Consider the following 21,001-nt stretch of genomic DNA (forward strand, 5'->3'; position numbering starts at 1 on the left):
GGAGCAGGGATGAGTAGCCCTGGTCCCAGGAGGGGAGTCAGTGTGACTTCACGCTCAGCAGCCTGAGTAACACGAGTACCTGCCTCCTCACCCCCCACTCCCTCCGGAAACACAGGGTCAGACGGTCGCCTGGGCAGGTCCCGCCATGTGGCTCCTGTAGCTTTTTCCTTGATCACGCGCACACACACCCACCTCAGCAGGTGCCTGGCCAGTCGTCCCGGGGTGGACGCAGGGCCCACACTGGTCATTCTGTGCCCCCAGAACCCCAATCCTCAACTCCACAGGACAAACGTGACACATCAATTCTCCACACCTGTGGGCTTGCAGGGGCTCTGGGCCACACACACTCGGCCCTGAGGTGGTGTGAAGAGGCCAGCGGTCTGGGTGAGGAGCAGAGGGACCCGGGCTCCAGCCCTCTCCACCTCACGCCAGCTGCATGACCTCGGGCAAGTCACTTCCCTCTTCTGAGGCTCAGTTCCCTCCCCTACAAAAGGAATCTTCCAGCTCCAAAGAGAAAGAAAGGGCTTTTATAGATGCTGGACATTTACTGAACACCTGCTGCATACCGCCATCAGGTTTTACTCACAGCAAACCCACAACTCTACTCCCGGGCTCAGAGGGGCAGAGACCTGCCCCCACCGCTGGCAGGTGGCAGAGCTGGGACTTGCCCCAGGCCTGCCATATTCCTCCTCACCAGCGGCTCTAAGAGCCTTTGCTGCCTCGGGTCTCCTTCCATGCCCACTGCCCCCTGCCTGTAAGGTGGGCCTTCTGCCTCCTCTGTCTGGAAAGCTTGCTTCTGCACCGATCCCTCCAGGGCCACTGAGGCGATCTGCGGCCTGGCAGCTGGAAGGCCTCAGAGCCGCGGGCCAGCTCCACCCTCAGGCCCAGCTGAGCTCAGGTTCCAAAGGTCTCCGAGAGCAGCCAGACCCCAGGGGCCCCCTTGGGCAAGTCAGTCAGCGTCTCGGAGCCTCAGCTACCGCGTGTGTAACATAGGGAGGCTTCTTCGTATCCTGGCGGGCATTCGAGGTGAATCAACGAGGCGATGGCACCAAGGACACAAAAGGGAGACTCCAGACAAAAGCCTCATCCACAAACAGAGACACGGGCTGGGGTGGCTTTCGTGCCAGTGAAAGGGCTGGACTCGTCCCTGGGCAATGTGAGGCCACCGCAGGAAGTTTCTGAGCAGGGGAGTGATGTGACATGAGGAGTATTTTAGGAAGATTCTTCTGGCAACACGGCCCAGGTTGTGCTGGAGTTGCTGTGTGAGGAAGATTCTTCTGACAACACGGTCCAAGTGTGGGCGGGAGGAGCTGTGTGAGCAGCACTGAAGCCTGGAAAATGCTTGCAAATGAGGCCCCTCTCGCCCCGCCCCCCAGCGCCTGAGGCACCTGAGAAGCAGCGGCTGGGTCCAGGCCTCCTCTTCCCCTGCCCAGATGGTGTCCGCGACCCCAGGGCCATCCTCCAGGGCCATTCAAATGGGTCCTTCCGAGCTGAGCTGTGCCAGGTCAGCCGCATGGCAATCTCAGCACGCCTCCTGGCTCCTTCAGAGTGGCAGCTAAAGCTGGGGAACTGGGATTTGGACCCGGGCCAGGTCTTATAGGACACTGAGTCCAGTGCCCCTGCACGCAGACTCACAGACACTCCAGGCAGCGGGCAGGCGCCATGGGGCCCTCCCTGAATCTCAGCCTCAGCTGGGCATCCTCTGCCCTCACCTCGGACCCAGGCGGGATCAGAGAGAGGGGCGGTCTTGCTCAGCTGGGCCCTCCACCCGAGAGGGGCATGGGCACAATTTGTCCAGATCACAGACAGTCCGCATCACTTGGTACCAAGAGCCACAGTTAACCCTGGCTTCCCCACACCCTGCTGATCAGCAGGGGGAAGAGAAGGCCACAGGCGAGTGCGGTGTGGGACCGGGAGCTGCAGGCGCTGCCTGGGCTCCGGTCCCTGCGGTTGGCAGCGCCCTGCGCGGCTCAGGCCTCTCTCTGCCAGTGAGCTTTCTGGCCCCCAGAGCTGCCCCGTCCCGTCCTGGCAGCTGCCTCACCCGGCTCATGATCACCACGTATTCATTCAACAAACTGTCTTCAGTGTTTGCTCTGTGTCCGGCCCTGCAGCCTATGGGCTGGTGCTCGGGATGGGAAGGGGCGGTCAGTAAGTGCTGTGATGGAAGCAAACACAGCAGGAAACAGGGTGCCCCATCCAGCCAGGGAACTCAGGAAGGCTCCCCAGAATCCACATACCTGCTCAGAGACCTGGGCGGGGGGGCACTGGGGGGCCAGGTACGGGGTGGGCAGAGGACAGGGAGAAGCGTCCCAGGATGGACGAAGGCTGAGGAGTGATGAGGGGCCAAGAACAGGACTGGGTGATGCACCCGCTGGGGTCAGGCAGCGGCCCAGACGAGGTGGAGCGTGATGGAGGAGAGTGAACCAGGTGACAAGAGGAGGCGAAGGTGCCCCAGGCAAAGGGAGAGGCAGGAAGAACGGGTGCTTTCAGGAAACTAGGCGGTGGCTGAAGGAGGGGCAAGCAGGCCAAGGGGTGGGGGCAGTGCAGGGACCTGTCCACCGTGTCAAGAGGTAGGACTTCGTGAGCCCCTGAGGGCTTCTGTGCTACGGGGGGCACACGGCTCAGATCCTAGGTTGGGGGCCAGACAGGAGAGACCACAGGACGCTGAGGAGCTGGGACATGGTCCAGCTGGTTGCAAAGGGTCTGGTCACACAACGGTGGCCTGGGAACAAGTGGGATGGTGGGTGAAGGAGGGGGTGACTATAAGGGGCCACAGGGGGAGGGTAAGAACACCAGCTTCTAACCCCTCAAACTGACCAGCTTCCACCCCCTACTGAGCTCTCCGCTGATAGGAGTGAACACTTTGTGTGTCCTTGGGTAGGTTACTTAACTGCCTCGTGCCTCAGTTTCCTCATCTATAAAGTGAGGGTGTCATCTGTCAGTAAGTGGCAGGGCTGGGACTTGAACCCAGGCCATCGGCCCCAGCGCCTGCATTCTAAACCACCTGGCTGTCTTTCTAACTCAGGAAGCAAGTCTGTTGATTGTCTTCCTTGCACCACAGCGGGGTGTTACGGGGGTGGGGCGGGGGTGGGGGGGACATGGCACTGAATAAGGATGAGTTTCCTCTCCTCAAGGAGATTTTATTCTAGCAATAAACACATAAACAAATATATTTCAGCAAGTAAGATAAAATAATTCCAGAGAGTGGCAAGAGCTATGAAGACCATTATACAGAGTAATGAGATGAACTAACATCCTCATTTAAATAGAATAAAAGAGGTACAGTCTCTTTGAGGAGAGGACACTCAAGGCCAAAAGTGAATAGCAGGGAGGCAGCCAGGTAAGGATGTGGGGGAAAGCATCCCAGGCAGAGGAAACAGCAAGTGCAAAGGTCCTGAGGCAGCAACAAGCTTGGCAGCTCGAGGAAGAAAGGAGTCGTGTGGCTGGAGTGGAGCGAGTGAGGAGGAGCCGTGGTGAGGGGGGCAGAGGGAAAAGTGGGCTCAGCCCACAGGGGGCCTTGGAGACCCCAGAAATGACTTTGGATTTCCCTCTAAGTGCGGTGCCTTTATACTGAGCTAACAGAGGGTTTTCAGCAGAGGCGTGCCATGATGTAAGCTGTGTTTTTCCAGGATTCCTCCACATGGCGTGGGGGGACTGTGCTGGCGCGTGTTTTAGTGCCAAGCGGTGCCGCTGGGCATGATGTAACACTGTCCGTGTTTCAGCGGGTGTCAGGAGGGAACACCAGTCAGACAGCTGGCCTGTCTGGGTAGTGCTGACCTGTCCGGCATCACCAGTCACCTCCTGTGGGGTGTCTGCAGCTCGAAGTGATGTCCTTGGTCATCTAGCAGGCCAGCCATCCTCAAGTGACAGCAGAGGGACTGGACCTGCTGATTCCACAGGAATGCAGGACGGTGGGATTCCAAGCACGGGCCTTAGCTCATGTCTTCCTAGGACTGTTCTCACAAAGTCCTGGAATCTTCCTTAGGCCAAGGAACACGTATCCCTCACCTCACGCACACGACCTCATATATGCAACCAAACTCCATGGCAGGTGTTGGAGGTGCAAAGACAGTGAGACTTGACCTTGAGGGCTCCTGGCCCAGGAGACGTGCGTGGCAGTGCTGTGCTGGATGGGGGTCACCGCCCTGGGCAGGGAGCCGCCTAGGAGAGATGGGGGCTCCCGGAGACGTCCTCTGACGTGAGTCCTGACTGGGGTCCTAACGGGAGAGGCCAGGCCTTGGCGCTGGAGTTGGCTAAGTTCACGTCCTGGTGGCCTTGCTTCCCAGCCACGTGCGCTTCCGCAGGTCCCTCAGCCCCCGAGGCTCCAGCACCGCTGTGGCCAGCAGGTGATATGACGCGGCTAAAGCACCACATGCAGTGCCCTGCCTCTTAGTAGTCAGCAGCACCCCCGTCACCGCCCCCCCAGAAGATTACTGGAATTGTCCCTCTGGGGGGAACAAACATGTGACCCCGAGCGTGTTTGTCTATTTGAGCTTAGGGTGCTCTCTGCGCCAAGACTCAGGGGCTCCTTGAGGACACGCAGCCTGTGCAGCAGGTCACAAACTGCGTGGCGGTTTGTCAGGAGTAAGACGCACCAGAGGGGGGGTCTGCTCTGCTGCTGATGAAAACGCTCAAGTTCGCAAATCATCAATTTTTAGCAAATTAGTGTGGATCCCAAGATTTCGCTGTGATACTGTCACATTCAGAATGCCCAGAGGTCCACCAGATTTGGGGCTGCTGTGGGCGGGAGGAGGGCGAGAGGTCTCCCTGGCTCCATCACTTGGAAAGGTTTGGGGAGGGGTGACATTTGGGCTGGGCCCGAGGAGGGCGGCTTTGGCTGTACAGAGAGAGCAAATCTGACAGGCGGCTGAGTGGGTGGCAGACAGAGGCAGGAACGCCACAGCGAGCACGGGGAGCATCTGGAGGTTCTTTTTGGCTGGAAGTTTCTGGATGTTAGTGGACTGGCCAGAACGGCAGTCGGGAAGGTAGGCCCAAGCCACCCACCCTGCGATGGACCCTGGTCGCCAAGGCAAGGAGATCAGGCTCTGGCCAACACACCAGCACCTCCCAAGTGCGTTCCTTAGAATGCCCCTTCCCGTGGTGTTCTACATGGGAAGCCTCCACGATCAAATGAGTGCTAGAAATGCCACACACTGTGTCACCTCTCTGAGACTCATAACCCACAAGAGCACATGAAAGATCCTAAAAATCCCTGCAGGGAAAAATCTGTCTGACTTCGTTTAGCTCAGCAATCGCCACTCACTTGACCCAGCTCCCCCTTATTCACAGAGCCCCTGCTAATACCGGCACCATCCACTCTGAGAGATGCCAGCGGAGAAAGGCGGGGGTGCCAACTGTTCTGAGCGGGGTCAGAGCGGCGTGATCAGAGCTGAGCTCACAGAGGATCCATGAGTCAGCTCTAGGCGAGGACGTGAATGAAGATGGGATGAGGAAGGAACCGTCAGGCATCAGGGACGGAGGGACGGAGGGAAGAGATGGCATGGTGGGGAGTCTGTCCTTGGACCTGGACATCCATGCTGACCGGGGCTCTGAGCTTCAGGAACCAGGGAGATGGCAGAGCCTGGTAGGAGATGAAAGAGTCCAGTCAGGTGTCTTGAATGGGAGGAGCCTGTGGGCAGCTGGGTATACCACTCTGGAGCCATGAGCCCATGTTCTTGTCTCCCTGAGGATATCCCCCTTCCCTGGCTGAGCACTCGGTCGATGTGGGGAGCCCCTCAGGGAAACACTCCAACGCCGTCCTTTCCTTCGGCAAACCTGTGTCAGGTCCCCCCTGGGCAGCGCCTCAGAGATGACTCTGCCTTCTCGGAGACAAGCAGCTGTGCCAAGTCCCTGGGCAAGGAAACAAGGGCCATCAAGAAGCCTACACAACGTCCCAATAAGGCTGGGGAGGTGGCGTGTGTCCTGGATCATGAACCATCATAAGAGGAGGACAGGCACCGAGGCAGAGACCACAGTCGCCTGAAGTACAGAGAAGGGCAAGGAGGAAGAAGGTCTCATCCTGAGATCACCTCGTGGCCTGGACCTCAGCTTTCCCACCTGTAAAATGGGTGTAATAACCCCCGCTGCAGCCTCCTCTGCAGGCACAGGCGCCACAGAGACAACAAACCTGACACCAAGTGGGCTCCTTCATGCCACTGGCACAGCATATCTATTTTTTTTGCCCTCAGGTCCTTGGGAGGTAGTTAGTGTTACGATCAAAGCCAGGGCATGCTCAGCGCCCAGGGGCCAGGTTCCAGATGTGCAGGTCTAGCACCCAAGCTGGTATCCCAGCTCGAGTCTGAGGCTCCGTGGGCCATTGGAGAAGAGGCAGATGTATTTTGACAAGCCTGCCACAGCTTCTGCAACAGCCTGAGTCAAAAGAAACCCTCTCTTGGGCAGTCCCTGGGATGGGCTATTTCTGCACCACGTTTCTTTTTTCCACACGGTGGGGCTGAGCAGCAACAATTCCAGCTAAAAACAGAAGCTGCCTCAGCTGGAGCCCACAACGCTCCCCTCAAAGACAGGCATCAGCACGCAGCCTGTCATGAACTCAGGAAGGCTTCCGTGTGGGCTCCAACTCAGATAATTTCCCCAGGGAGGAGGCAGTCCAAGGCCAGGAAGGCTCCGATCGCCCTCCCCTCCCACAGAATTACAATCATAAAAATAAGTCTGTACATGAGTATAAAACCTTACCAATGACAGAGAACTGTCTTGCCCCTGCAGTAACTTGGTGAGGGGGCTGCTAGTGTACCCATTTCAAAGACAAGCAGTCTGAGGCTCAGAGAGTGACCTGACCCTGGAGGCTACCACTTCAAATAGCAGTGGAACACTGAGGAATGTATTCCTCCTGTTTACTCTTTAAGGGGCGCACATGAGAAAGTCTCAAGCTGGTACCAGGGTCCTTCACACCTCTCTAATATTAACACGTCCCTGTCAGCCATGAGAGGGTGGCCTCAGACTCAGGCTGGAGCCAGGCCCCCAGATTCCGGGGCTGGACTGAACAGAGGTGGACAGCAGCGCATTGCTACCCTCTGTGACAGCAAGTGACACTGATTTCCCGGTGTGAAGTGGGAAGATGAGGTTTCCTTTTTAAATGCATGCAATGAAGTGTTTTATTTTTGCAAGTGAGTGAAATTAGAAGGCAAAATTAAGTAAATAGCAGAGGTGGTATTAGACGGTGGCAAAACTGTGGAGCTGCTACTCCAGGGAGAGAGGCTGGTGCACGTTAGCTGGCTCCTCACCCCTGGGCCGGCCTGGCGCCAGCCCCACATGGCAGCACAAGAAGTCTCCGACGGGACCCTGAGAAACCCTGCGCCGACGCCCCTCCTTCCCTCCTGCTGGGCCCAGGGTCTCATTTGTCGCTGGGTCCCAGCACCAGCACAGGCCACCACAGGTTTCTTGACCAGTGCCTATGTACTGCCCCAAGGTATGCTGGGAAGAAGGTGACTTGTCCCTCGAGAGTAAACCCATGAAAACAGACACATGGAACCCCTAAGAAGTGACAGTGCAAAGCAAGCAACTGTCCATTGCAGCTCCTTCTCTCTCCAAGATCCAAGTTCAGAGCTGCTTGAGGCAGCTGGAACGGTAAATCACACAGCCAGAGCTCAGACCCCGCTGCCTTGTACGGCTGAGTGACTATGTCAGTGGCTGCACCTGGGTGTGTGCAGGTGAAGAACTGACAGCAACCCCAGCACGCGGCCTGTACCCCAAACATGGTACCCTGTGTCAAGCACTGGCCAGGCCATTTCCAGGTGCTGTGTCAAGCCTCACACCATCAGCCCCCCAAAGGAGGCTCAGAGAAGTGCAGTGCCTTGCCCAAGGTCACACAGCTAGAAGTACTGAGGCCAGGGTAGGAGCCCAGGCCGGCCAGCTTCATGCCTGATGCCCTTTCTCTAGACCCCTGAACCTCTGTCCCGGCCCCACTCTCTTGCCCTGAGCCTCCCCCACTCTTCTCCCTGCTCATCCCTCCCTTGACCTTCACAATGAAGGCTCTTTTCCTTTCAATGGGGCACAGGCAGTGGGGCAACCTGTTAGCTGCCATCAGCCTCTCTGCTACTCCCGCTGCCTTCCCACCCAGCCTGGCCGTCCCCTGCTAAAGGCACTGCAAAAGCAAGTTCTGTTCTGATGGCATAAGAAAGAACCCCAGCTCAAACTGGAGATGCCAAAGAGCGCACAGAAACTCTCGGAGCCTCAGTTCACCCTTAATTGTGATGGGGTCAGAACAGCATATGCACAGACAGCTGATACAAGGATCAAACGAGGCAGCACGCACGCAGCCTTAGCGCTGTGCCTGGAAGACAGTAATTGCTTCTTATTACTGCTATTCCTTGTGCTGCTGTTATTACCACTCCAAGAACGACGGTGGGAGAACGAACGTGTCTTCAAAGACCTCACTGTCTAGCAGGGAAAACCATCCGTACGCACGCGAAGCGCCCAAGCTCACAGCAGAGCACGAGCAAATTGTGCAGTGTCAGAATGCTGCAGCACTGCAATCAGAGAGGTGTACAACGGTCCAGGGCCACAGTGGGGGAGATAAGCTGCACATTCATTTATTCAGCAAACACTACCAGGTGCCCACCAGGGCCAGGCGCTGTGCCAGATATCGGCGCTGCAACAAGCAGTCATCACCTCTGCCCCCAGGAGACTCCTACCCAGCGGAGCAGATAAAACTGGAACGAATCATTATTGAAGTTCAGTCATGCTAAGGAGACAAAGTACTTTGTGCCATAAAAATGTCTCCCAGAGAAGAGAACTTAGTCTGAAGGTGTAGCCAGGGAAGCTCTCTTCCCTGAGAAAGTGGGGGTTAAAGGAGATGAGGTAGAAGCAAGGAGAACAGTAGGATAAGACCTGCTGACTACTCTCTTGCATATGGTATCTCTTGCATTACAAGAGATACCATAAGGCAGAAGGCTCATCCCTGCCTGTTACTTACTAGCTGTGACACCTTAGCCAATATAATAAATCTCTCTGAGCCTCAGTTTCCTCATCTGGATAATGGGCACCACGTCAACGACGTCACTGGATTAAATGTAATAACATATATGGAGTAGTTAGCACAATGCCAGTCAATCCTATTTCAGGTGCAAGGGATAGAAAAATCAATCAAAATGGTTTAAGGGCAAAAAAGGGTTTCATTAGTTCATGTAACTGAAAAATACCAGGGCAGATTGTGGATTACAGGAAGGGCTTGATCCAGGAGTTGTGCGCTACCATCAGGGCTCAGTGTCTGCATCTGTCAGTTCTCTTTCTCTCTGGCTTGGCTCCCCACTTAGGCAGAATCTTTTCACACTGTGACCTTGCAGCTCCAGGCTCACACTTTCTCAGTTCAGTAACTCCAACAGAAGGAGAATTTTTCTAAAATTTCCAGAACACGCTCCAGGACTGAGTCTTACTGGGCCATCTTGGGCCTGGGTTATGCACCATTCCCTAGAGACTGAGGAAAACAGGATTGGGGAGCTCCATGCAAACCATATGGCCAGAGAACAAGGGAACAGTGGACCCCAAAGGAATATTAAGGCACTGTACAGAAGAAAAGCTATAGGACAACCTGTGTTCACCACAGAGACACAGGGCAACCGTGCTGCAGCAGGCGGTGACACAGTGACAGTGCTGAATTATCACTCAGTGTGTCCTCACCCTACACCCAGACGTGGCCTGAGCCCCATCTCCCATTCGGACTTCCTGGTCGCAGAAGAGCAGAGAGGTGAGTGCAGACCTCAGGACCAGACAGCCTGGATGCAAATCCTTAATGGCACCTTCTAGCGGTGTGACCTTGACAAGTTTCCTTTCCTCTCTCCACCTCTTCTGCCATCTGTGAAATGGGCATAAAACTAACACCTCATAAGGGTGTTGGGAGGCTTAAACAAGGCAGTGTACATAAGGCTCGGAGACCAGTGGCCAGCACGAAGCAGCTCAGTAAGGTGGCTGCATTATTGGACCATTCCACAGGCTTGCGTGGCAGGGGTCATGCTGACTCACCCCTCCCTACAGATAAAGCCCCTTCCCACTTCTTCCAGAACATCCATCCAAACCCAGTGAAAGGCCACATTTGATTTCTCCCTTCCACTTGATGACATCAAATGTAAATATGTAACTTTGGAGCAGCAGGAAATCTAAGTGAGTGGATCCTGCAACCTTGGGGGTTGGGGGAGGAGGGCGCTGCAGCCAGCCTTGAGTTGAAGGGAGGCCGTGGGGTGGGGCATCGGAGACCGCGGGACAACCCAGGCCACGTCCTCCTGCTGACCAGCCTCCCCTCCACCCCCATCCCCCGTTATAGGCTCTGTGCTTGGGAAGCAGCTTCTTCCCTGGACATTTCTAAGCAGTGTCCCAATCTGTCACCTGCCTGACCCTGCAGGCATCTGAGTGTATGGAGCCTGCCCTCCCCCTGAAACGTCTAGGGGGCAGAACCAATTAGAGAAGAAAAAGAGGGGAAAGAGAATGAGAGAAGGAAGAAAAGAGGAAATACTTTCATTAACACCCTGCGTGTGTCCCACACTCAGCAGGCGCTTATGTCCAAGTCCTCATTTAATCCCAACCACGGACATTTGTTACTATCCTCCCCCACCCCCGTGCTCAGGTGAGGACACTGAGGCTCAGAGAGGTGAAGTCACCTGCCCAACGTCACCCAGCTAGCGAACGACGAGCCGGGACTGCTCCAGGCCTGCAGATGCAATGTGGCAGCGCCCGCCACACTCCGCACTGAGCCAAGCCGGGAATCTAACAACCCGCAGCGAGTCCAAAGAGAGAGCAGGTTTCCAAGGAGAAGGAGGAGAGGTGTTGGGAACATGAAGTTATTTACAGGATGTCGTGTGGGTTGTCTCATGCGAGAGGGAGACGTCCTGAGGTGAAGAGGGAGTGGGAGATGATGGGTCCTCAGTTTCCTTATCTACCTAACTAGCCTCTGCGGAGATGGGGCCCATGAGCAGAAACAGCACATGCGCAGGGCCACACTGCGCCCTCCGCGCCGCAGGTTCTGGATGTGGTTGGTGCGCGTCACTGGGAAGGCAATGACCCCGGAGGCTGTGGGCCTCAGTTTCCCCAAAAGTGGGGGAGGAACATGCTTAGATCCTTAATGGAGGCTCTCAGTTCTCCAAAAATGGCAATTTGCTCAAGAAATCTGCAAATGAGATCGGAGAACTTGGGACTGGGGACAGAAGAATTCAACCAAGGACTCACCGCAGGTTTGACCCCACACGTAACACCTCCCAATGGACGGCCCCCATCCCAGTTCAATAGCATGCAGGCCTTTTATCATCTCTGGCCTTGGAGGGTCAGCATCGGTGGGAGCCATTACCACCTCTAAGCCTGAAGGGCAGGAAGGAAGCAGTTGCCTGGCCTGCAGAGGGTACATGTATGGGAGGGGCCCCTTGACAGGAGCGGTGGCCTTCAGCGCAGGGACATTCTAACCTTGCTCTCCTCCTGCCTCCAGTCGCTGCCAGCACCTCCCATTGATAGAACCCCAACGAGAAGCCTGCGGACAAAGGGAGCCTGCTGACGGGTCCACACAGGCCAGGCTCCTGGGCAGAGCGGGGGGGTGGGGGGGACATCAATCTGGAGGAGCAAACAGAAGCTGGCCTGCAAGGTCACCTCCCAGCTGGTGCCATGGGGACCTCTGTGACACTTCCAGCTCTTTCTTCCTACCACAGTGATCCCGGAAGCCACATGTTGAGATGGTGGCATCACAAGATGTCACAGAACCTCCTCCCTCTTCCAACCATAGCCCAGCGTAATCTATTACAGTAAGAACCAAAACAAAACAACAAGAGAGATGGCTGAGAAGCTGCTGCAAGGGAAAAGGCATCTTTTAGAAAATCTGTTAGAAATGACGACTTAGAATGCACCAGCCCACCGGGAGCAGTGCAGGGAGCAGTGCAAAGATACCCCAAAAGTCACCTTGAGAAGGACTGTGGGGCCAAAACTCGGAGGTCTTTCAAATCCATCGAATGGAAAGAGCTCAGATAAAGGACCGGCACGATGCTTGGTGATCCCAGGTCTGGGAGAGAGCTCAGAGACGAACAAGAGGCATTCGAAACATCTGGGGAAGCCTCGGCCGTGTCCTTACTGAGGAGGACCTCAGGGAAACTCCTGCTCCCAAATTGTCCCTGTAAGTAGGGGCTCCAAAGGCACTGCTCTGGCGGGCAAATGTTCCAACTCTAAGTGACAAATGAGATGCAGACAAATTGCCAGGCACAGATGGCACCAGCCCAAGAATGCTGATGCCACTCAAGGGTGAAATTGCGGAGCTGTTGGCCAAAAATATGTGCAGTTTTGAGGGGATGTGGATATATGAACAGGGCTCTGTGGATATGAAGTTTGAGCTTTGGCAAAGCTTTGAGCAAGGTCCCCCAGTGTGAGCTCCTCCCATGCTAGTCACATGACCGTGGGGACCACAGAGGCAGCTTAGAGACAGAGAACAGACACCAGGATGACCGGCTCCTTCTTAGAATGTGAGGTTTTTAAACGGTGGGTCCTTTGAGGGACGCAACCTGCTTGATCAGAAATCTTCTGAAGGAGGGGCCATAGCTCCAAAGTTACACATTCCAGCAGGTCTCTCCTGGGTGGCAGGGACAGCAACCTCATTCAAAACAACTGAAGTGAAAGGTGGCATTTATTGGTCATGTAACAGAAAAGTACATGGGCAGATGAGCCTTAAAGGCACGTCTGGACCCAGGGACTCGAAGGCTGTCATCATGAATCTGTGTCCTTCCCTTCTCTTGGCTGTGTTCTCCTCTGTGTTGGCATTACCCTTGGTAGGCTCTCCCCAGGTAGTGGCAAAATGGCCCAGCTGCCCTGGCCCACATTCTGCCAGCCCTGCAAATCCTATAGAAAGCTTCCTGTCCATTGGTTCAAGCTAAAATCCCAGGGCTGATTCTTACTGGCTTAGCTTGTGTCATTTTCATCCAATCACAGGAGCCAGAGCTAATAGAGCTCTAATTGGCTGGCTATGGGTGTAATGCCCACCCATGGAAGTGAGGCATGGGGTCAGCCCCACCAGACCATAAAGCCTGAGAGGGGGGGAGGACAGAGACACCAGAAACATGCCAAAAACGTGTCACCACAGCAAATGATACCAAAAACATTCCAATGACAAAATGCCACAGTGATGAGACTAAAGCATAGAGGGAAATTGTGCAGCTATGCTTATGGACCAAGAATGCAAAACAAAGGAAGAATAAGATTTAAACAAGGATGCCAGGATGTTACTGTGTTCTGTGGCCCAGCGAGGGCCTGGGTCTATAATACCACCCGAGACGGGTACCTCAAGGCCCATGGGCCAGGACAAGCCACTTCAACCCCAAGCAGGGAGGCGATGCCGTGCCAGATGTCATCTCTGCAAATATTCACTGCGCATTCACAGCAGGGAAGGCCCTGGGTTTGCTGTTGGAGACTCCAGGCTGAGCAAGACACCGTCCTTGCCCTCAAGCAGTTTATGATCCAGTAGGAGGAGACAATCAAGGACACATAAATAAATAAAGGAACAAAGTGAACATCAGAGGCGGCGAATGCTCCGTAGCTGGGAGTGCTATGTAGGAGAGCAGTTGGCCGTGGTGAACAGGCTGGCACAGGAGGCAGAAACTGGATCCAGGGAGGCCCTCGTGGGTCTGGACTCGATGCTGTGGGCTACGGTGAGTCATCGAAGGCTTTTGAGCATGGGAGCGACACCAGCGGGAGGAAGCAGCACGTCCTCATGAAGCCAGATAAAGCCCCAGGGACAGTCACAGAGATGATCAAAGGACTGGCAACAGGCCTACGGAGGGGACAGGAGTGAGGAGTGGAGAGAGGGCAGCCCGGCCGGGAGCCCTGATCCAAGTCGGCAGAGGAGCACACGGCCTCCTGCTTGCTGGCCTGAGAAGGGATGGCGCTGCCCCGGGAAGTCAACGGGAATGGCACTCTGCTCAAGTCCCATCGCCAAAGGTGAGTGTCGCGCGTGTGCACACACACACACACACACACACTTCATTTCTCTAACTATGACTTCCAGGGAGTGCAGGCTGGAAATGGGGGTAAGTCACTAACAAAGAGGTCCTGAGAGAGTCCCAGTTGACAGTCCCAAAGGGAGGCTGGGGGACAGCAGGGTGTCCAGAGCTTATCCACACTCATTCATTAAACGGCCACTTCCTGAGGGCCTGCATGGAGCCTGTCCCTCCTCTAGGCTCTAGCCCAGAGACATGAGGCGGCAGCCCCTTGTGGTATTACGTGTGTGTAGTCGAGCAGCAGGTCTGCTTCCCCTACAGGACCAGAGGGGAAGGTGTCTATTTCTTCACTATGGTGTCCTCAGCACCTAGAGGGGTCCCTGAAATGCAGTAGATGCTCAGCACGTATTTGCTGAGTGAAGGAATTCCCTCGGCCTCAGCGAGGCCCCACCCGCAAAGAGCTCAAAATCTGGAGAGAAAGTCAGACAAGAAAACCAACTTTAAGTGTCTAGTTTCGTTTCGTTGGTGCTTCGAAGAGGCCCAAGTGGGAGCATAGAGGACGCTGCTGGCGCGGCCTGGTTCCCAGAAAGGATTCCTTTATGCTTTAGCTGAACCCTGGTGGCAAAGCAAAAGCTTGCCAAGTGAACAGAGCAGACAAGGCCATTCCTCCAGCAGTAAACAGCGTGGGCAAAGGCTCAGGAACGCCGCGTTACTGCGTCTGGGAGTGACAGACAGGGAGCACCGAGTGGCTACTGATGGAACAGGGTCTGGTCCTGGAGGGCCCTGGCGGCCAATTTAAAGGATTTGAACTTTCTCCTGAAGGTGATGGGACGACATTACATGATTTTTGTATTAGCTAAGATCCTTTTGGTTGCAAGTAAAAGACAAAAACAGCTTAAAGTAGCTTTAACAAGGAGAAAGGGGAAGGGGTGGTTACTGGTTCCTAAGAATGACAAGAACTGGGAGAGCTGCAAGCACAGCTTGATCCAAGTTTGTGTAAATGATGCCACCAGGCCAGGGGTCCTCGCTCTCCTTTCTTGGCTCTGCCGGCTCTAAGCTGGGCCCTGTTCTGAGACTCCATGTGGTGGCTCCTGGGAACCCCCATTCTTGTCACAGTGGAGCTAAAAGGAGCGTCCATTTCCTTCAGCTCAAGTAAAAGTCCCAGAATTGAGTCTCTCTGGCCCTGAGTGGTCTGATTTGGTCCCGTGTCTGCCTCTGAACTAACCCAAGGGCCAGGGGACTGTACGTGCTCATTGGCTGAGCTCAGGTCATGTGATCCACCCAGGGGTTCAAATGAGCACCTAGGTTGGCTCCTCCCAAGCTGATGCCACACGAGGGAGGAGTGGATGCCAGGTGGCAAAATAAGCTGTGACCACCGCATGGTTTAAGGAAGGGAATGATGCAGTCAGACGTGTGTTTAGAAAGCTATGATTCTCCTACTGATTTGGAAGCCAGTTAGAAAGTCCGTCTGAAGGCAGGAGCAGATGCCGGAGCAATGGTTAGAGAGCTGGCTTAAGAGCTGGGCTGAGCCAAACTGAGCAGACGTGATCAAAGGCGGCCACAGAAGAAGGGATTTCTTATTTAAATCCTGAGGGCACAGTTCCAGGGCCCTAGCCTACGGCCCCCATCACTTCTGATCACCCAGCCCTGTTAAGAATCAGCCATAGTAAGGCCCACATATAAATGCCCTTAGCAGGGTCACCTACACTCTGGGACCAGTTGCCCCAAAGCTGCAGACCCAGGTCCAGCTTTCAGAAACCCACCTAACCCCCCTCTGGAAACGTGGCCATCTGTAGAGACCACCAGTTACAAACACCTGTGCCACTGTTTCTCAGCTGCGCTGCCCTGGACGAGGTGCTTAACCTCTGCGTCTGAATTGCCGTCTGAACATAAAGTGGAAGTGATGACTTTTAAGGTAAGGAAGGCGCAGCTGTGGGGATTCAGTCAAATAAAGATTATAAACCACCTACCACAGCGAGGGGCTCAGTAAATGAAAATTCCTTCCTGTCCAGCCTTTTAAGCTTTTCCCTGGCTCCAGCTTCCCAAGACCTCTCCAACCCCTTGTTTGTTTGCCAAATAAAAGGTGGTTTTGTATTATTTTGGGTTTCTGCCAGAAAGAGACAACTGGAGGTTGAGTGGCACAGAGCAGCCATTTTTAGATTTGTGGGTGGAAAATTCCTCCTGTTCTTTAGCCTGAGGCTAAGCCCCCTCTTGACTTCCTTCAGGCAATTTCCATCTGGGAACACAATATCCCTGTCCCTTGTGTGCTGGAAAGGAAGGGAGGAAGCCCAAAAAATGGGTGAAGGAGAAGAAACAAATCCCCGTTGAAGATCATAGAGGACCGACCCTTTGCCTAACGGTCCCACGGCCCCAAACTCCAGAAGGAATCCCTGACTGGCTCAGGTGTTGGAGGGAAAGAGAATCCCGGCTTCTAGTTCCTAAACGTTATCTTATCTGAGCCTCACAATCACCCTGAGAGCTCAGGACGATCCCCTCATCTCATGAAGAGGAAACTGTCTCTGAGAAAAGTCCCGCCGTCGGGAAGGGGCAGAGGGCTGCGGAGCTGTAACTCCTGTCTCTGTGCCAGAGCCCACCACTGTCCCCCCGCAGTGTCTCTGACATGCCTCTGCTTTGAGCTCCAGTCCCATCTGGCCTGCAAGCTGTGTGTGTCTGCCTCTCCTCAGAGCTGCCTCTTCACGCGGACAGCGCTTACTGTTGTATCATCGTCCGCTGTCTGTGGGCCTCTCTCCCCCACTCGCTTCTAAGTGCTTCCAATCAGAGGCTCCGATGGGCAAGGATCTTCTTGAGCGTGTGAATTGGTCCATGTGTTATTTCTCTGTGGAGTATTTGCATCTCTCGCTGTGACATAAAGAGGGGGAAGAGAAACTCCGAAATTTCTTATATATCTCTGTCTGCCTAGGAGACTGCCTGGCGTGTCACAGGCCGTCCCCACATGTCTGATAAATGAATAATTGAGTGAAAAACATCTACCACATAAGGGTGCCGTGCAGCTGAAAGGGCTGACATCTGTAACATCCCTAGGGCAATGCTCGGCCCACTGGAGGTGTTTTAAGAAAGGTGGTGCTGTAACTGGGAAGGAATATTGTCCTACGAGTTAGGCGTTTCATGAACTTGCTGCGTGGTGTTGAGAAAGTCCCTTCCCCTTTCTGAACCTCCGTTTCCCCATCTGTAAATTGAGGGCACTGGATTAGATGAGCGGGCAGTTGCTTTCTCGTTGCTGACGTTTCATGCATGTTTCATCTCCGCTCGTCACCCCATTCCTCCCCACGCAAACACACACGGGCACACCCAGTAGTCTCCAAGACCGTGTTCTGCTGGCTCCCGGCTTGCTCTCGCTCTCTCTCTCTCTTTCATTTCCTTGATCAGAAGCTCCAGAGCTTATTAACCTCTGTTGTCTATGTCCCTCAGATATGCCTGCTTTAGTGAAACAGTCATAATATCCCTCAGATTCATTTTATTAAAGAGAGAGATCTGTTTTGTGGGCCAGAGTGTGCCGGTCCTAACCGGAAACGAGATGTAATTTCTGGCTCACTCGCTCCATAAAAGCAGGGGGTCTGCCGGCTGCCTTTGCACCAAGATGGAAAGAACATTGATTTTCACTGATATAGGTGACACCATGGAGGCAGCCCTGCAAAGCACAGGGGAAGAGTCTTCCATTAAAAAAAAAAAAAAAGCAGCGAGGCCAAGAAAGAAAAATTCCTCCGAGAACAGGAACAAAATCCCACTCGGGGGTCACTTTTGACTATGATTCTAGACGTTGAGATTCATAGAATTTAAGATTCTAAAGTTGTGAGTGAACGTGTGTGATCAGTTGAATCTATTAAACCTGAAATATTCTATGATTCCATGACTTAGTACTTTTTCCTATAAGAGTAGGACCCAAAATCATATGCTTCTCAGATCCTGTTGATTCAAGGGTTTCCAACTAGTGGGTGTATCAAAACTACCTGGGGGCTTGGTAACCAGTACAAATTCCTAGGTGCTCATGTCAGAGATTTGGTTCAGTCCATGTGGCATGAGGCCCAAGAATCTGCCGTTTTCTAACAAGGCCCCCAAGCCAGTGGTCCTGAGCAGAATGGGCCCCTCATGGACGTGTAGTGTTAGAAAGTCTGTCATTGCAGATTCTATGATTCTAAATGTGATTCTAAAAATGGCCTTTTGCTTGTGACTTTCGTATTTTGGAACTGTGTTATTCTGTTGCCATGTGCCTTAGGGGAGGATTCTAAGGTGTAAAGACTATCTGTCTGAGCATGGGTTTCACATAGGGAGAGGATGAGGGACCAAGTGCCATCAGGGTGGAGGAATGTTCTGGAAGGGGGACCTCCTGAGGGCACAGAACAAACTTCGATGCTGCAGGGATTGTACCTGAGCATGTCCAGTGCTAGGACTCCAATGGGGAGGCTTGGTCTGGTGCACTGGCTGGCTCTGGGGTAACATGAGCACCTGGAGTCGTCAGGAAGAGTTCCTGACGGACAGGGAGGTCCAACCACATCCCAGAGTGTTGGAAGGGCCGAGACTGGAGGAGGGGAGACAACTCACAGCGGAGAGCTCGATAAAGAACCGGAGGCAAGGGAGGAAAAGTTGGTCATCAAAACATCCCTCTTCTGCTGGGTGGCAGGGTCACTGCAGACGGTGTGGCGGATATGAAAACATAAGATTTCAGAAAAGCTCAAGCTAGAGGGAGCTGCCTGTGTGGGGTGTCCTGGGGCTCCGTGTGGGCTGGCAGAGGACTGCTCTCACATGCCACTGAGTGCCTGGACCTGGGAGGGTGGGGACAGGATGAAGGGTGGCAGAGGGTGTCTGAGGAGCTGGGAGGTGGACGCCGGGCTTGGGAGAGGCTCTGCGTGAGGGGCTCCTCAGGGAGTTCCCCCACTTACTCCATGTACCACCAATGAGTCAGGGTGTAGATGGGGAACCCAGAACCCTCTTTCGGAGAAACGAAAGTGGAGACTGGCGAATCCAAGGTTTCTGCAGCGTGCCAGGAGGGGCAGGAGCTGGCAGGTTGGGTCACCAGGGCCTGTCTGGTGGGGGGAGAATGTGACTCCCACTGACACGTTGAGCCTGCATGCCTACAGAGGTGATGACATCCTCCTGGCTGCACATCTACACCCTTCTGCACCACACAATGACAGTGACACAAGTGCCAGTGCATTGTGACACACTTAATCTGATGCTTACCATCAATGGTGGCACCATTTTATACTAATCGTAACACCTTGTCACTTGTGCCATGTCTTGTAGACAACAGCAGTTACACATACACTGTTACACAGAAACGGTGGCATGTCCCCAGAGGCTTTGCCTCTGGCACAGTCTATATAAATGCCTCCATCTGTGGTTACACGGGGCACAACCTGCACAGCCATATGTGGCACCCTTGCCTTCTACCCGAACCATCACACAACGCCATTGACACAGTCCACTGTAACAAGCCACTTAGCTCTACACAATGATGTCGCACTCACACCAGGAGGGACACACTCAGAGTCTCAGGGTGGCAGACCCACACCTGCCCTACCAGCACCTGCTTCCTTCCACACGGACGCTGCCCACTTCCTGCACGGTTCCACCCTGGTGGGCACACACACGCGTGCACCATTGCACACCAGTGGTTTTGCCTTCACACTGTGTCAGTGCCTGTTGAAGGAGACAGACTGGGGCCCTGACCTCATGCCCTGACAGTGACGGCACCCTGGCCATTACCGGTGACAAGATGGGAGCCACTCATCAGATGAGCCGGGGGGGCTCCAGGCCTTCCCTGTGCACCACCCCACAGTTCAGTTTCTGCCTCTGGCACGTGGCCAGCCCTTCGAGCCAAGACCAACTCTGCCCCTCCAGGCTCAAGCTAGAGTAGCAGGATGGAGCACGCAGGTGTCTCCCTGGGCCCACCAGCTCCTCTCCCAGCTGAGGACAGGCCCAGGCGCGGGCTCCAGGTCAGGGCTGGGGGCCCCCCCGCCTCACCTCCCGCAGGCACCCAGAGTGCCTTTTGGACTGAGGCAAATTGCAGGGAAGAAATCAGCTAACCTTGGGACATGGCCATTCTCACTGGTCACCACATTGATGGTCTGTGGCACTTGTCATCGTCACACACTGTTCCTGACTCCCCAAAGTACTGACACTAGCTCTCTTGATTGGCTTCCTAGTGAACATTCAAGGCATGTACACATCATTGTAAAAATCTGTTCAAATCTGGCCCCTTGCCTCAGCCCACGGGGCTCAGAAATAAAAGTGGAACTGAAGCAGCAGCCAGGGTAAGACACCTTCCCCAGGTCCACATTCCTATCCTGCCAGGTGACGCCTAGAAGCTGTCCACAGAGCAGGCTCCGCAGGCTGGCAGGCTGGGTGGGGAGAGCCTCACAGCAGCTGGCTTAGGGGCTCAACTAGAGGGACTGAAGGGAATGCTGACAACCCACAGGAGATGAGGACCCCGGCTTGGGTGTGAATTCTTTTTTTTTTTTTAAGTGAGAAACTGGAAAATAAGGAATGTAAATGTCAATGTAAAAAAATATCTGCAGAGCAAAAGTTACATTTCCATAGGCTGTGGGATGTGTCAGAGAGAAGCCTGGTGTCAGGCAGGCCTGGGCTGGCATCCTGGCTCTGCCCAAGACTCACTGTATGTCCCTGGGCCTTGTCTCCCCCGTCTTGAAAACAGGAGTTTGTGTGAACCGAAAGAGAGATGTAATTTATGCAAAGCACCAAAGCGAGCGCCTGAGACATAATGGGGGCCCGTGGTTGCTATGATTAGTAGTGGTATAATCACTAGGAAATGCTTATAATATTTCGCAACTTTTCTGCAGTGATAATAGAGCATTTGGGAACGGTGTCTAGACTGGTAACACTGAACAAGGAGCAAGGACTCATCTCTCCACCATCTTTTCTTGACAGGAAGCGCCAGTAGCTAAAGTGTCATGATTTATCCCTAATCATTCAACAGGATGAAGCCACCAAAACTTGACTGATCTGTCCTTTTATTCACCAGTAAGATTTTCTGCAGCTAGACCTGATTCATGGCAGCTCGCGCAGTTTCTACAGAAGCTTGTGTTCAAAGGGGGCTTTAGCTGTCATCT

The 21,001-nt window shown here is 54.2% G+C and overlaps 1 protein-coding gene across 2 annotated transcripts in view; it reads left to right on the forward strand.

Annotated features, from left to right (window-relative positions):
• CPLX2 (complexin 2) overlaps window positions 1–21,001 on the forward strand; it is a 70,419-nt gene that overhangs the window by 35,378 nt on the left and 14,040 nt on the right. The window contains exon 1 of one of the 2 annotated variants that reach the window (XM_019716207.3): window positions 13,733–13,914. The exons of the other annotated variant lie outside the window; for it this stretch is intronic. The gene's annotated coding sequence lies outside the window, so the exon portion shown is untranslated. Of the gene's footprint in view, window positions 1–13,732; window positions 13,915–21,001 lie in introns of those variants that run through there. 2 annotated transcript variants of the gene reach the window in all.

This window comes from Rhinolophus sinicus, chromosome 5, assembly GCF_057876585.1.
Source record: "Rhinolophus sinicus isolate RSI-liver-muscle chromosome 5, RSI-T2T, whole genome shotgun sequence".
Classification (NCBI taxonomy): Eukaryota; Metazoa; Chordata; class Mammalia; order Chiroptera; family Rhinolophidae; genus Rhinolophus; species Rhinolophus sinicus.